Source organism: Phascolarctos cinereus, unplaced genomic scaffold, assembly GCF_003287225.1.
Source record: "Phascolarctos cinereus isolate Bilbo 61053 unplaced genomic scaffold, phaCin_HiC Scaffold_8;HRSCAF=390, whole genome shotgun sequence".
Classification (NCBI taxonomy): domain Eukaryota; kingdom Metazoa; phylum Chordata; class Mammalia; order Diprotodontia; family Phascolarctidae; genus Phascolarctos; species Phascolarctos cinereus.
Genome location: NW_027556291.1, coordinates 4,529,281 through 4,546,063, shown reverse-complemented (window position 1 = coordinate 4,546,063; position 16,783 = coordinate 4,529,281). Strand labels below are relative to the sequence as shown.

Here is a 16,783-nt window from a genome sequence, read left to right as displayed (position 1 = left end):
CCAATATATGCCCCAAGAAGGACAAAGACAAAAAGAAAAGCTCTGCATATACCAAAATATTCATTTTGTAGAAGAAAAAACTCGAACTGAAGTGGGTGCCCATTGGTAGGTGAATAAATTGCTGTACAAATTGTGGCATGTAAACATAAGAGAGTATTCATTACGGCCTGAGAAATGACAAAGATGAGGAATTCCAAGCAATGCTATCTGGGCACATTAGTATGTGTAAGGCTTTGTGCTCGGTGCACCAATAAGACAGTTCTTACCCCCAAGTTACTCGAGTTCTGTTGAGGAGTTCCATATAACCTGTACACATATAAGCCATTACAAGCTAGATACAAAATCAATCCAAGCATTAACCATTGGGGTAATCAGGAGAGGGAGGGGCCTCTTGAAGAAGCAGGCATTTGAGCTAAGCCTTAAAGGGAAAGAAAGGTCCTGAGAGGCAGAGGTGAGGACAAAGAGCATTCCAGGCTGGGGGTGGGGGTGGGGTGGGGGGGATGCCTTCCTGGTACAGAGGAATGAAGGTGGGAGGGAGAGGGGAGAGTACAGGGAACAAGCAATCAGGTTGGCTGTAACGGGGAATGCCTGTGGGAAGCTGGGCTGGAGCCAGATTGTGGAGGACCATTGCCGACAGGAAAGTACCAAGGTGTCTTGAGCAGGGGAAGATCATGCTTAAGGATCCAGGTCCCTGCCTTATGGCTGACTGACCCCTTTGAGTGGGATACTAGGGAGCCTGAACAAGGATGGCTGTGGTGTGAATGGAGGAAAGGGTTGGGGGTGGGGGGGCATTGATGAGATTTTAAACTGATTGAATATGAGGAGTGAGTGAGAGTGAAGGAAGGGGCAAGGCTGACTTGCAAGGCTTGCAGACCTGGGTGGTGACCGCAACAGAAATAAGAATAATAAGAAATAATGTTGAGGATGACTTGGAAATTGCTGAACATGAGAAGACTTGTCTGAACTGAGATTTAAGTGAAGAAAGCAGAAGCCGGAGAACATATACAATGACTTTGATAATGTATGTGAAAGCCAGCACTAAAGCACATTAGAACGTGAAGGAAATCCAGCGCGTGAGGATGGAACCCAGGCCATCTCAAATCAGAAATGGAGATGCCAGGTATGGAATGGTGGCACTTGCTGGGCCGCAATCCTCCTTTGTCATGGGGGTGGGCTGGGGGGCAGGACAGAGCAGCTATTGGCATATGGCAGGAGTATAAAACACAAATCAATAAAATAATTCTGAAAAGAAAGAAAATCGATGACAAGAAGCTTCTATGAGGTCAGTAACACTTGGACAAAAGCTTTGTATTTTATCACAACAGAATTTACCGACACTTGAAAAATCATCAAATCTGGAAACCTGATTTCTTCAGTCTACAGAAGGTAGGGTTATTTTACTGATTCCTATTGTATATTTGGTTGTATTTAAATAAAGATCAAAATGACAAGAAAAGTACCTCTTTCTCAGGCATCCCTGATTTCTCACTCTTGGGTTCTTCACCTCAGCCCCTCTTGTTCAAAAAAAAAAAAACAAAACCAACGTGCAAAACACCTTCCCTTGTTCCTGCCCCAGTCTCAGTATAGATTCCATCACTCTTTCCTTTTACTGGCCAATTGGACACTTCCTCACCACCATTTAATTCCTTAACCACTTGTAAACAGCTCAGAGAAAGGCACTAATAACCTCCCAGAATCCCAGAATTTCAGAGATGGAATGGGCTTTAAAGGCTTTTTAGTCTAGTCTGGACCAGATTAAGAATCCCCACCACATACCTCCTTATCTCCAAATCCAATGGCCTGCTTCTGTCCTGATCTTCCTTGGCCTCTCTGTGTCCAACACCCATTCCTTTATGATGCTCTGCAGTTTGTTCAAACCCAGACTCAGACACTTACTAGTTGTGAGACCCTGGGTAAGTCACAACACCTTGTTTGCCTCAGCTTCCTTATCTATAAAATGAGCTAGAGAAGGAAATGGCAATTCACTCCAGTATCTCTGCCAAGAAAATCCCAAAAGGGGTCACAAAGAGTCAGACACGACTGAAAAATGAACAAAAACACACGTATATATACGTATATATGTATGTATGTATGTTTGTATGTATATATTAAGGTATTGTTATCACCATCATCACCGCCATTGTTAATAGTGCAAATCCTAATAATTATTCAATTTGAGGCACACTGGATTATGGCTAGGATGGCACGTTAATGGCAGGAGAGATTTTGTCCCCTACTGCCTCATTCTTCCTCAGCACTCAGCTGGCTTCTCCCTCGTGGGTTCCCAGCCATCTGGCCTCCTGCCTCCATCTTTCCCCCTGCTCCTGCCAGGGACACTCTCTATTCCTTTGCCCTGCCTTTCCCAGACACAGAGATAGGTGGATGTCCTTGCCTACACTCCAGCCTCTGCCCCCCCTGAAGTGGCCATGCATGCCACGTATTCCCTTGTAGAGGGGCCAGGCTGGACTCGGTAGCCTGGACCAATCTACTCAACAGCTTCTGATAGGGTCCTCCAAAGCCCATCCTTCATAGCTGCCCACCTAGCCAGGTGGCCTGTCCACTGACCTCTCCCTTTACCCCTGGCCACCCCCCCTTTACCTTCCAGTGCCACAGGAATTCACACACTTGAGGTGGGGCAGTGGACCCATTCCTGTGAAATTCTGTGGATGAGGACTCTTTTTTTTCTTCACGATGCCCCTCCTGGCAAACAGGCCATCTCCTCCACTGACCTCTTCTGTGTCCTGAGCCTGGACTGAGGGGAATCTCTTCTCTGGCAGACCTAGATGATAAGTTAAAAAAAAAAGAGGTGGAGGTACACAATGGCTAGATAAAGCCATCGCCCCTCTTTTCTTATAAATCAGGACAAGAGCCCCTCCTGGCTCCCCTCTTCCAGCGCTAAGAGCCTGGAAGCTCCTTCAGCCTCCTCCCCTGGATGGGCTTCTGTCCTTTGCCCCAACACCTTGCTGCTTTCATACATGTTCTTTTTCACTTGGCAAGGCTCGTCCTCACTGGGTTCTAGCTGTAGCCTCTTGGGCAAGTGAGAAGGGCTGTGGGAGCAGCCCTGAGTGTCACAAAGTCTGGCTTTCAGTACTATTTCTGACACTTCCAAAGCTGAAGGACCTGGGATGAGGAGTTCCCTCCCCTCTCTCTTTTCATTAGCTTTGAACTTTAGGCCAGCACTTCAGAAATTCCAATGGGACCTCCCTTACAACCTCACTGCCGAGCCTCAGTTTCCTTATCAGTCCAACGAGGATAGTATTACTTGCCTGGCCACCAGAGCAGGGCAGTCGAGGGGAATAGCACTAGAGAAATGTGTGGCTCCTCTGCAGGTTTTCTAGGCCCTGCTCTCTGTCCTGGTTCTCCTCCTCGGGCAGCTCCTTCTCCGTCTCATTTGCCAGATTTTCCTCAAGGTCATGCCCACAGGGTGGGGAGGGTCCCCTGGGGTTCTGTCCTGGGCCCCCATCTCTTCTCCCTCTCTCATATCTTGCCCATGGATCTCATTAGCTCCCATGGCTTTGCTCACCATCTTCCCACACAGATGATTCCCAGATCTCCCTCTCTGGCCCTCCCCTGCCTTCTGAGATCCTTCCTGTCTCACATTCCCAGCTGCCTTTTGGATATCTTGACCTGGACGGCCCAGAGACATCTCAAAGGCAACAGGTCCTACACTGAAAGCAGTATTATTTTTCTTCCCCAACTCTCCCCTTTTCCCCACTTCTCTATTACTGTTGAAGGAAGCCCCCCCATTCTCCCAGTCACCAGGCCTCACAACTTCAGGGTCATCCTGGTCTCCTCTTTCACACTGACCCCACACTGCCATCTGCTGCCAAGTCTTGTCCTTTCTACCTTTCCAGCATCTCTTGAATATGCCTCCTTGTCATCTCGGACAAGGCCTGTACCCAGGTGGAGGCTCTCCTTCCCTCACACCTGTACTATCACAATACCCTGCTGGGGAGTCTGGCTGCCTCCAGCCTCTCCCCACTAGAGTCCAGCCTCCTGTCTGATAGCAAAGTGATCTGCGCCAGTCTGACCAGTCATCGCCTCCTCCCACAATAAACTCCAGCAGCTCCCTATCAGCTCCAAGATCAAGTTTAAAACCCTCTGTTTGGCCTTTAAAGCCCTTCACATCCTGGCCCCCTCTGACCTTGCTGGCCTTCTTATGCTTTACTCCCCTTCTCATGCTCTGTCACCCAGCATTACTGGCCTCTTCTGGCTGTTCCTCGAGCATGACACTCCACCTCCAGCCCTTTGCACTGGCTGTGCCCCATGCCTGGAATGCTGTCCTCCCTCACCTCTGGCACCTAGCTTCTCTGGCTCCCTTAAGACTTGGCTCACATCCCACCTTCTACAAGAGGCCTTTCTCATTAGCCCAGCTTCCAGTGCCTTCCCTCAGAGATGTCCTATCATCTTTACACTGTAGATATTTTCTGCGTCTATCAGTTTCTGCATGTTGTCTCCCCCATTAGAGTGGGAGCTTCTGGAGGGGGCAGGGACCATGTTTTTTCCCTTCTTTGTTTCCCCAGTGCTCGGCACAGTGCCAGCTCATGGCAGGTGCCCGATAATGCTTGTTGACTGACTGCTGTGGATTTGTGTCTTGCCTTGGCCTTTGATAGTGTTTGCCCAACCACAGAGTTCCAGGATCCGCAGCCAGGGAATGGACACCAGCATGAGAACATGGGTCTCAGAAAGTGCTTTCTGTGGTGACTTGGGCCTGTGGTCATCGTCGTCATCGTCGTCGTCGTCATCGCTGCCATTGTTGGCATCATCGCGGCTGTCATCGTCATCATCGCTGCCGTCATCGTCACCACTGTTGTCATCATCGTTGTCATCGCTGCCATCATCATCGTCATCATCACCGTCGATGCTGCCGTCGTCATAAAAGTTGTCATCGCTGTCATCACTGCCACCATGTTGTTCCAGGTCAGTGTGAGCTTTCTTTGGTAAGGTAACATTGAACAACTGCTACTTATGTAGCCCCTAGGTACTCATCAGGTGATCTGGCAGAAAATTAGACATGGTTCCCCCTTTCTGGGGGCTTACAGTCTAGCTGAGGGTACGGGACTGCAGGTCTGCATGAAACAGGGGAGTCAGAGGGCAGAGAAGTATGAGGCGAAGTTCCTCAAGGAGCAGGACAGACAAAAGTCATGGCAAAGGAGGGCAGGAGATCTGAGTGGGCCTCAGGGGGCTGCCTAAGCCTTCTGGGAATGAGCGGGACCTGGAAGTAGAGGGAGAAGGCCTGCTCAGTGAGGGGGAACATTATTAAGAGTTAGGGTGGTCTACTGAGGGAAAGGGGAGAAGGCTGGAGCCCAGTGTCCATAGTGGAGAGTGGTGGGTAAAAAGCTTCATTCTCTGCCACTGAGCCACAGTGATTTCTTACCCCCCCCACACCCAGCCAGCCCATCCCCTTGGGAAGGCAGGTGGTAACCCCAGTGTCTTGTTTGCTCCCTAAATTCAGGGCTCTGGGTCGATGTACAAACTATGTATGTTGTACATTAGCTATGGACAAACATGTCTGCATCTGCCGATATGTAGGAAATGAGCCTATCTGCAGACAGGCTGCCTAATCTACAAAGTGGCAGATGGTGACTCCACTCAAGGCTATGGACAAGTTTAATTCTGCACAAAAGAACCATGGTAGTCCAACAAAAATGATTTTATATGCAGTGTAAAATACTTCATTTGAAAATATATTAGCTAGTAAGTGATTAAAAATTATGAAATTCATGAAAAATGTAATTTAATTCAAGCAAATCAAGGCTGCATGAGAAATGTACTTGATGGGGGAGGCCATGGAGAAGCAGATAAGCAGAGCCTCCTAGAGCTGGGGCAGAGACATTGAGTGGGGGGAGGGGGTCAGGAGAGGTCAGGGGAGAGGAGGACGGGTTAAGGAATATGAGAGGAGAAAGGCAGACAGAGGGCAGATCCGAAGAAGGAGGGGACTGAGGGAAGGGAGAGAGGACCAAGGAGCGGGGGAAGTACAGCAGTGGGTGGCTCAGTGGCTAAAGCACTGGGCCTGGAGTCGGGAAGACCAGAGTTCAAATCCAGCCTCAGACACTTCCTAGCTGGGTGACCCTGGGCAAGTCACTTCACCTTTGATTGCCTTACAGAAAGGATCCACTAGAGAAGCAAACAGAAAACCACTCCAGCATCTTTGCCAAGAAAACCCATGGGTCAAGAGAGTCAGAGATGACTGACTAGCTGAAGTACAACAATAAAAACCATAGGCAGAAATGCTTGCAGAAATGTTAGGGTCATAAAAGGGAGGGAAGGTTTGGAGAGAGGCAGCGCAGAAGGCTGGAGGCTGGAGGAAGAGGGCAGGGCCTCGGAGCAGCAGAGTGAGACTGAGAGGAGAGAGGGAGTGCTGGCAAGGACAGAAGGTAGGAGGAGAGAGCTACATGATAAAGAAAAGGGAGTGAGCAGAAGAAGCAGGAAAACAGAGTGAGAAAGAGAAGCTTGGCTGGGCTGTGAGCTAAAGAGAGAGAGAGGGCATCGGGCAATGACAGCTTGGTGGCAGGAGCAGGAAATAGGGTGGGGTGGGGGTGAGACAGAGGTGGAAGGACCTGCCAGAGATGGGAGGAGGCAGCTCTGACCTCTGGGTGCATGACTAGAGCAGAGGGGAAGCCAGCAGGAGACGGGAAGGAGCTAGGGTGGGGAGGGGGCAGGACCAGGCTAGGGAGTTGGAAGGGGAGGAGCATTTCCAAATGCCATATATGTCATTCCTGCCTTGGTCTGTAGCTGCAGAGATGAGAACAAGGCCAGAGGAAGGACATCAGGCTATTTCGCCTCCTTAGTCAAAGTCTCAACTTGGCCTGAGCTTTGGGGGTGGAGGGTATAGGAAATTGAGGAACTACTCCATGGGCAGGAGTAGACCTGGGCAGAATACAGTTGGCAAAGTGGCTGCCCTTGTCAGAATTGGTGCATGCCAGTGGACTGAAGTGAGGAACAATTTCTTTTAGGAGATCCTTAGCAAGAAATTCAGTTGTTGCCTGACAGCCAGGAGAGGCCCCCACCCACCAGGTTAGCTGGTCAACATTAACGGGACAGAGCCTATAGTGGCCAGACTTAGGCATACAAATGAAATCGCTCTGCAAGTGTTCAAAGGGCATATAAGCTAGGGGATGCCCACCTTGACAACAGCACAAAAGGCATGCTGATCATATGTCAGGCAAGTAGGGCAAGAGGCACCTGCAGGGGCAGCTGCACTGGGGACACCTCCTCATTGGTTTCCCAACTCCCTGAGGGCCAGCATAGCTCCTCTTCTGAACAGACAGACATACCTGGTGACAGCAACTCGGGGGGCGGAGGCTTGCCCTCCATCATCACCCTGTCTAACCTTCAACTTGTATCTGTTTCTCAGTTTCAGAGTCATTATAGGAAAGAGAAATATTGTCATCACAAGAAGGCAAGAAATTGGAAATCTGCGCAGAGCCTTCCAGGGCTGCAAGTTGTGGTGTGCCATCAGCACAGTCATTTCCTTGCAAAATGGTGTGGACAGGGCAATGGCCAATGGCCAAGGCAGTGGGGAGTTTCAGAGCAGAAGAGATGAAATCTACATTTGCATTGACCTTCGCAGCAGAAGTCAAAAAAGCCCTCCATAACCAAAGCATCCCAACAGGCTGCCAGCCACCAAAGGCATTCTGTGAATCAATATAAACGATGGTGCTTTTGCCTTTGGCAAGGCAACACACTCAACAGCTTGGATGCTGAGACTGAGAGGCAGCAAAGGTGCTCGGACAGTGGCATAGTCAGAAAGGCCAGCACCATCTCTCATAAAAGAGAACCCATTGGCATGCAAAACATAATCAGGATCGTGCAAGGGGCGATCCAAAAGTGACCAAGTCTATTACTAAGGCACAGTCATGGAGTGGCTCCCCCGAGACTGGCACAGTGTTTGTGGGAGATTTTCTTTGCTGAGCAAGGACACTTCACATTTGGCAGGTCTCTGATCTGAAAAGGCCTAAGCTCAGTGTCAAAGTAAGGAGGCCTCTACTTCATGGGGTCACTGCACTATGAACTTGGAACCCCAAACCAAATCACAAGCCTTCTCTACTAAAAGGGTGGTGCTCCAGCAGCCACAGAATCAAGCTGGGTAGAATAATAATCCAGTGGGCACAGAGTGGGTCCGAATGTTGGAGTCAGAACACCAGAAGCCACCCCTTTTGCTTGTGTATAAAAAGAGAAAAGGACTTACTCTAATCGAGCCCTCGTGCAGATGCCAAGGCCCACAGGGGCAGAGAGATGTTGAGTGTTGAGCTGCAAAGGTTCCAGAACAGAGTCTTTAGTCAGAGAGACAGGGGGCTTGGTAATCTCACCAAAGGAAAGAATCCACTGCCTCCAGGATCTGGCCACTCAAAGCATGGCATACAGCTGCCACTTGGTGGTAGGTGCAGAGTTGTTAAATGGTCTGAATGCCTAAAGCCATTCAGAATGAGTCCCAGCAGTCAAAATAAAGCCGAAACATTCCATCTGTGGAAATCACCACTGGACTTTTGACTTACAGACTTTCTGGCCCCTTGGGTGAAGCTCAAGTAATAGATGATGACAAACCTCAGCATCTGGAGCAACTAGAAGCAGATCAACCACGTAATGAACCAAGGTGGTGCCCTTAAAAATAATGGAACCAAAATCCTGCGATAAAATTGGCAAGAATAAAATGGGGCTTGCTACATATCATTGAAGCCTCAAGTCCACGTCCACTGCGAACTCTTCAAGGTAAAAACAAACAGGTACTGGCAATCTAGGTGAATGAGAACTGGAAAAACTGCTGAGCAAAGACCTACTACCGTAAAGCAGGTAGCCTCACGAGGATTGGGGAAACCATGGAAGTAGGATTAGGTGTCACTGGATGTCTAAGTATAATGTAAGCATTAATGGAACGCAAATCCTGCACAAAATGATGAAAAGGCTTGCCAGAGGGACCTGGTTTGGGTTTCTTAAAAGGGAGGATTGGCATGTCACATGGAGATTTGCAGGGTACAATAATACTTTGGTCTCTTAAAGAGTCAGTGATAGGTGAAATGCCCTCGATAGCCTCCCTGGATAAAGGGTACTGGGTGGAGGGTCTCCCCTAACTTGGATGGTAATAAGGATGGCAGATTTTTGGAGTTCCAAATCTGAAAATGAAGAGACCCATAGGGAGTGGGGGATGTCAGATAGGATGCTAAAAGCATCCCTGAGGGTCTTTTGGTCATTCTGAATAACAATGGGGAATAAGGAGAGGGAATCTTCAGGCAGCTGCAGGGAAAGAAAACCATTGGGAGAACAGGTAATAGTAGCCCTAAATTTGCTTAAGAGATCATGCCCCAACCGATTCATGAGGGATTTGTTTTTTTTGTTTTGTTTTGGTTTGGTTTTTTTAGGCAATTGGGGTTAAGTGACTTGCCCAGGGTCACACAGCTAGTAAGTGTCAAGTGTTTGGTCTGAGGCCGGATTTGAACTCAGGACCTCCTGACTTCAGGGCCAGTGCTCTATCCACTGTGCCCCCTAGCTGCCCCAAACAGTCCCCACTCTTTTTTTTTTTTTTTTTGGTGAGGCAATCAGGGTTAAGTGACTTGCCCAGGGTCACATAGCTAGTAAGTGTCAAGTGCCTGAGGCCGGATTTGAGCCCAGGTCCTCTTGACTCCAAGGCTTGGAGCTCTATCCACTGCGTCACCTAGCTGCCCCTTTCATGAGGGATTTGGGCATGAAGAGGAATGCATATTCAACAAAAGGGGGCCGATGGGAATAGCGAGATGGGACAACTCCAAAACATTTGGAGGCTTTCCTGAGACTCTGACCACACTCAGAGACCCTATAGAGGTATAGCTGGAATCAGGCTTACTCATTACAACTGAATTAGAGGCTCTATCATCCAGGAAGCAATCATAGATTGTATCACCAATCTGAGGCCAGGATGGCAGCATCAAGGAAAACCAAAGAGTCCTCTCTAGAATCCATAGCCCCTCCCCCACACCTTCATGCAACAAAACTTCCCTGGGAAGTTCTAGGTCCACCCTTCCTGTTATTCCAGAGATCACTTTTTTTTCTTGTTACAGTCATGGACAATATGACCCTTCATGTTGCAGTAAAAAGATTAGTGTGTTTCACATGTTTTACGCAGGTCACAGGGCTTTGAAATAGCCTGCACGGGAGCAAGAATGGTTTGATCTTTCTCTGTAGGTTTCTCCTCTACTTGTTTTTCATTTTCCTTATCCTTTCCTTCATAAACAGATAGGCCAATGCTCTTAAGTTGGTCAGTAGTCAATTCATGCCATTGAGAGCATGTCTTATAGAGATGTTTTCATATTTCAGGCAGGGATTGACTAATAAAATGTGTACTAATGATATGTGCATCTCGGGGCTGGAGTGCTCTCCTCTTGCATACCACTTAGTACTCAGGCACAATCCAGCATAAAAAACAGGGGTTTCTTTTTCTTCTTGTAATGTCTCTCGGAATTTACCCAGTTTTCTGGTCTGGTGACACAAGCGTCCATTGCCAGTTTCAAGGTATCTTTGGCTTGTGCCAACCTAGTGTAATGGGCCTGAACACTGGGATTCCAACAGGGATCTTATAGTGGCCAATTAGGAAGACCTGCAGGGTCTGGAGGGCCTTCTAGAATAAGGGACAATCCCCTAACTGCCTCTATGATGGCAGCTCTTTTTCCAGAGGAAAGAATAGTTTCCATAAGATTGGTAACATCTCCCCAATGGAGTTATAACCCCTAAAATGGCCTGAAATTGGGTAATAACCACCCCAGGGTCTTCATCAGATTTTGGGTGTCTCTCCTCCAGGTAGAGTGGTCAAAACTAAGCCTTTCCTGAAGAGGGAAAAATACTAGCAGGCTCTCCCTCAACTTCAGAAGAAACTAAATCCCCAGCTTTTGCAAGAGGAGAATAAGATGGAGGCATAGAAGGTGATGTGGGGGGAGAAGAGGGAGGGGGAGGAGGAGGAGAAAGAGCTGCTGGCAAGGAAGGCAAGGTGAAGTAGCCAAAAGAGGCTGCAAAAGAGCAGGAGAAGGTGCAGACAAGGCAGAGTAGAGAGAAGGTACCAGTAATGGAGATCTGACTTTAATGACCCTTATAGTGAGCCTTAAGTCCTTCAATTTATAATCCTCAAAGGTACCAAATTGAGGCCAAAACAAATTATCAGCCAGATCTCTAACAGATTTAGACCAGATTTTACATAACTTAATTGTGTGCTTCTTTGTCATTACTGGCTCTCCTGGGAGCTCCCCTTTGTCCTATGCTATGAGAAATTTTTCAAAGAGGATTTCTTTTGGCACACTATAATCTAGCTTGCTATTATTATTTCCTATTATTCTAAATGATTTCTAAGGTCAGGCAACAGAAAAGGAAAACAAAGTATATAAGGTATAAAACCACAGACAGAAACACAAATAAACAGGCACAAGGCTGATGGACTTCTGTAGGGTGTCCCCTACAAGTCCCAGCCAAGGTAACAAATGCAAGGATCCTTTATTGAGGATAACTTAATGATGTTGGGCCAACTTTACTTCTCCTTTTAGGCAAAGTACTCTCTCGTCTGGTGAAGTTATTTTTCTACTACAAAATTTATTCGCAAAAATCTTCACCAATGCCATTGAAAAGATTGGTGTAGCTATTTATAAAGAGGGACATGACTTTCAGAATTGCCCTGCTAGGGTTTTACTCATTCCCCAGGAATCCCTGCTAAGGGGTCATGTGGTTCAGCTGAGTAGCCCAGTCACAGACCTGGTTCTTGGTTCATAATTCCAGAAGAAATCCAGGAAATTCTAACAGGAAATCCCTCCTGACAGTTCATGGCATTTCAATAGGCAGCCCTTGCTTTTGAGACGTCTATCACAGAGCCATGCTCAAAACAGCCTTAGGAAGGCTGCTGCCAATCATAGTGCCAGAACAAGTTATCTGCTTATGCCTAAAGAAAGGCCTGTGGGTACAAAGGATACCCTCCTGGGAGGTGGTTGGGTTCCTCTGTGGATCTTTGGTTTCTTCAGCTGGGTTTACAGTGCCATATCCCCCCAGTCTAGGTGCAGCTGCCAAAAGATTAAGTCCCTGTCTAGGTACCCAGTTTATGGCTAAGACAGAATAGCATGATGGCAAAACCTGAAGAATGTCTCACTCTTCACAGTAATCAAATATAATGATATGAGGGATTGTAGCCACAAGACAGATATAGACATTAAATACCAGTGACAAGACAGACACAAAACCATTCAATAAAATCAGTGCACACAATTTGGGCTTGGACCAGGAACCCCCCCCTCGAAGGAGGAAATATTCCTCCAAGGGTTCAATATCCCTTCCAGCTTGAACCAAGAGTCCCCATATAAGAGAAAATTTCCCAAGGGTTCAGTAATTACTTCCCGGAAGGGGCATTGATAGTGCATGCCTTATGAACCCTCATCATTTAAAACAGGAGCCCCACTTGAAGAAGGAAAAAATTCTCTAAGGGTTCAGTCCCTTCGGGGAATTTCCCAAGTTTTCTATTGCTGATTTTTTCACAAATACAAACAGACAAGTAAAAGCTGCAACTTCCCCAATGATATGGGGGCTTACCTTGGCTCAGAATGGTTTGGGACTGAGGGAAGAGTCCACCTTCTATTGCAGAGATGATGTCGGGAGGGAGAAGGAAGTAGATGGGAAAGGAGACAACAGGAGCTGGATGGAGGAGGGAGCTAGGAGGGAGAGCAGAAGGGATAGCTGATAGGAGAACAGAAGTGGGAGGGAGGGGAAAAGAGGCAGCTGGGAAGAGGAGCCAGAAGGAGCTAGATGAGAAAGAAAGACAGGAAGAGGAAGATGGAAGGAGAAGGAAGAGGCGACAGGAACTAGATGGGAGGGGGAGAAATGAGGTAGGAAGGAGAAGAGGAGAGATGAACTGGAAGGAGATGGGGGGAGAGGATAGCAAGAAGGAGGTAGATGGGAGGGGTAGGAACCAGGAGCACAGAGATCAGAGAGGGAGGGCACAGGAGCCAGATGGGCGGGGGGAAGGAGGCAGTGGGAGGGGAGGATAAGTACCAGGAGAGCCAAGATTGGAAAGGGAAAAAGTCCCTTGGATCTCTCACCCCCTTTACCCTCACCTGAAGTCCTTGGACCAGCTTCCATCTCTCTGGTCCTAGTGAAGTGTCTGGTGGGGAGGGCTGATTGATTCCCCTGGGGTGAGGAAATAAAATGAAGGTAACTCATCAACTCTCCTGAGACTGCTGAGATCAGTGACCACACCAACTAGGTGGTCATTGGGCTCTAATGACCAACTCTTTTTCTTTGCCAAATCCTCCTCTCTATTTCAACATCTCTTTATTAAAGTAGGGGTCTGTTTCCAGTGTGGAGAATGTACTGTCCCAAGCTTCAGGGATTTTGTGCAGCTATTTTCAGAGATACTTCTAGGGTCCTGAAAATTTTCAGTTCTTCCAAGGTGTTATGATCAAGGGCAAGGTGTTTACTCCTTTCCTGGCCTGTGCTCTGGTCTATGAGTGACCACAAGCACTCTTTTCTGTCTTGGAACTGTGAGGAGGATTTTCTCTTCACCACCAGTACAAGCTCCACCATGCCAGTGCTCCTCCTCACCCCAGGACCGCCACCCAGAACTGTGACTCAGATCGAAGCACAGGTAAAGCAAGAGAATCCTGCACCAGCAAAGAGATCTCTACAATCCCCCTCTGATCAGCCACTTGATTCCCCCTCAGTCTGTGGGCCGGGGGAAGCTCAGGAAACAGCTGCCACCCCGAGGCCAAGCTTGGGGACTGGAGCTAAGACCACCACGCTTCTCTCTCTCTCACCGTAGACACAGACTTTTCCCACTGACCTTCTAAGTTTTCTCTGGCATTCTGGAAACCGCCACAGCTGCCCGCAATTCAGTCCTCTGAGGACTGGTCCAGGTTCACTGAGGCCTGCACGCCCACACCTAACTGAGCTCCTCTCCCAGCACAATATACCTTTCCGATCAACCATCCAGGTTGTGTTGGGCTGGAAATTTGTTTCACTCTTTTTGTGGGTTCTGCTGCTTTAGAATTTGTTTAGAGCCATTTTTTATAGGTATTTGGAGGGGTTTGGAGGGAGAGCTCAAGCAAGTCACTGCTTTTACACTGCCATCTTGGCTCTGCCCCCAGAAATCTCTGCAGCACACATCTCTCTCTTCAGCTTTTCCACAGCGCTGTCACAAGAGCCCCTGTTAAATGCCTGGTTGAAATCCAGATACACTATGGCTATAGAGAGATAGTCTAGGTCACCCTGTTAGGGGAAAAACAAGGAAAGGAAGTTAGCATGGCATGAAAACAAAGGGGTTGCACAGAGAAAAATTTAGAAAATATACCTCCCTCATCATGATTACAGGTAAAGGAATATATCAGTGTGGAATGCTGCATAGTCAGATCGAGATGGTGCTTGGCTCTCCTATACTGCTTTATTTCCTTCTTTTATATTTGTTACAGGGGAAAGCTTTGTGCTGGGAGGGACGTATTCAGAAATGTGAAACATTCACAGCTTCATATGCAATTTTCTTTTTTGTTCTTCCTCTATTGAAATGTTAATGTTTTTGTTCACTAAGTTCATAATAAAACAGAAAGTTAAAAAAATGAAAAGGTAGGAGCAGATGATCTCAAGCTTCCTTTGATGTATAACTTGTTCTTAGTGAATACACATATGCAATCCTAGAATTTTGAAGTGAATGGCTAACTACTTTGGTTTGTAGATTTTAACTTTGTGACTCTTGCTTCTGTTTTTCTAGGTCCTGTTTCTGAAGTCAAGTAGTCACATCTACAGAAGTAGCATGACCTGTGGTCACAAAGGGACATTCGATGCTGCTCAACACTGCCAGTGCCATTAGGATTCTAAACTACTTGAGATTGCCTACTGGGCTTGGGCAAGTTCTGTTTTACCTTCCAGTCTACAAACTCCCTAGAGATTCAAGCCAGTTGTCTTGAGTTTCCATTTTCCCTAAGGTGAAGCCTTCTGTCTAGGAAAACTTTGACAAAAACCTGAGGGCCAAACTCAAGAATGGAACCCAGCATTCCCAGCTTTTGCACCCAGTGTCCAGAGTCAATTGTTCTAACAGTTTCTTAAAACAAACACTGCTAAATTACTATTATGGCTGGTGTGAGACCTCCTCCCCATGGTGTACTTCCTCAAACATAGCTGACAAAGAATGCCAGGTCACTCAGATGCATCTATAGATGTTGACACAGTTTCCTCATCATATCCCCTTGTCCTCATTCTTAGGGAGAACTGCTTTAACTTGTTTCTGGCAGAAAAACCCTTGCTCAAAGAAAATGCCAACATGGTAGAGTAGAAGGAACATTCCAGCTGAACTCCACCAATATGCCCCTCCAAGCAATTTGAAAATAACACATCAAAAAATCAAATTCTGGAACAGCACAGCAAACAAAAATTTTTCCAGCCTAAAATAACTTGGGACATTAGAAGGAGAGGTTTGTGACACTGGGGTGGAGCCTGGCTCAGAGGGTGATGTGGTGGTCAACACCTGCTATGGACCTTGAAGGCTATGGCAGCTGTGGTGATAGCAGCAGCAACAGCTGCAACAGTTCTAGAAGCTCTCGCTGCCCATAGGCAGTAAGAGGATTGAACAACTAGTCAGAAAGAGATTACAGAGGACCTCTGTGTGGGCACTGGGCACAGGACTGGGTACTACTTGGCAACTCCATTGACCATTACCCAGTTCCAGGACACAGATGCCATCACAATGGAGCAGAGGCCCTGGTTGCAGTTCCAGGGTGGAGAAAAACATCTGTCGTCACAAGGAAATAGGGTCCCTGGTCACAGTTCCAGGGCAGAGAGAGAGAAAACAGGGGCCCTACTTCATGGTAAAAAGGTGAACACTAGCACTTGACATTGCAAGATAGCAGGGGCCTCTCCGGATTAAGGACAAGTTAAATGAGTTACAGGAGGAAATAATAAAACTACACTAGGGGGACCTTAATTTACCCCTCTTAGAACTAGATACATCTAACCATAAAATAAATAAGAAGTTAAGGAGATGAACAGAATGTTAGAAAAGTTAAGTTTGATATATCTCTGGAGAAAAGTGAATGGGAACACAAAAGAATATACCTTTTTCTTAGCTATATATGGTACCCTCACAGAAACTGACAGGCAGAAAAGGCATAAAAACCTCACAAACAAATGCAGAAACTCAGAAATGTCAAATGTAGGCTTTTTGGATCACAAGACAGTAAAAATTACATTCAATAAAGAGTTTGGAAGCATAGATTAAAAATTAATTGGAAATTCAATAATCCAGTCCTAAGAATTAGGTGAGCCAAAGAACCATAGAACCAATAAATTCATTAAGGATAGTAATAACAATGAGACAACATACCAAAAGTTGTGGAATGTAGCCAAAGCTATACTTAAGAAAAAAACATATCTCTAAAGGCTTATAAATAATAAAAAAGAGAACAAAACCATATCAATGAATTCAGCATGAACCAAAGGGAAAAAAAACAGAGAAAGAACATATTAAAAATCTCCAATTAAACACCATAATAGGAATCCTAAAAACCAAAGGATTAATAAAATTAAATTAAATTAATAAAAGTGTTTTAAAAAATTGAACCAATAAATATCAATTGCCCAGATTAACAGAAGAGGAAATGGAATACTTAAATAACCCTATCTTAGAAAAAGAAATTTAACAAGCCATCAATGAGCCCCTAAAAAACCCCTCCCCCCCCAAAAAATGGGGTCACAAAGGGTCAGAAACAACTAGACAACAACAAAGACTGAGCCAATGTAATAAAAATGACATTTCTACCTAAATTAATTTACTTATCCAGTGCCATATCAAACAAAT

General features: G+C 46.6%; 1 long non-coding RNA gene across 1 annotated transcript; it reads left to right on the top strand.

Moving 5' to 3' along the window:
- Positions 1–559: 559 nt before the first annotated feature.
- LOC144454959 (uncharacterized) lies at positions 560–15,895 on the top strand. The gene is made up of 5 exons (XR_013483505.1): positions 560–1,120; positions 1,326–1,386; positions 4,614–4,940; positions 7,358–8,712; positions 14,702–15,895. It is a non-coding gene; the product is annotated as an uncharacterized LOC144454959 (long non-coding RNA).
- Positions 15,896–16,783: the final 888 nt, after the last annotated feature.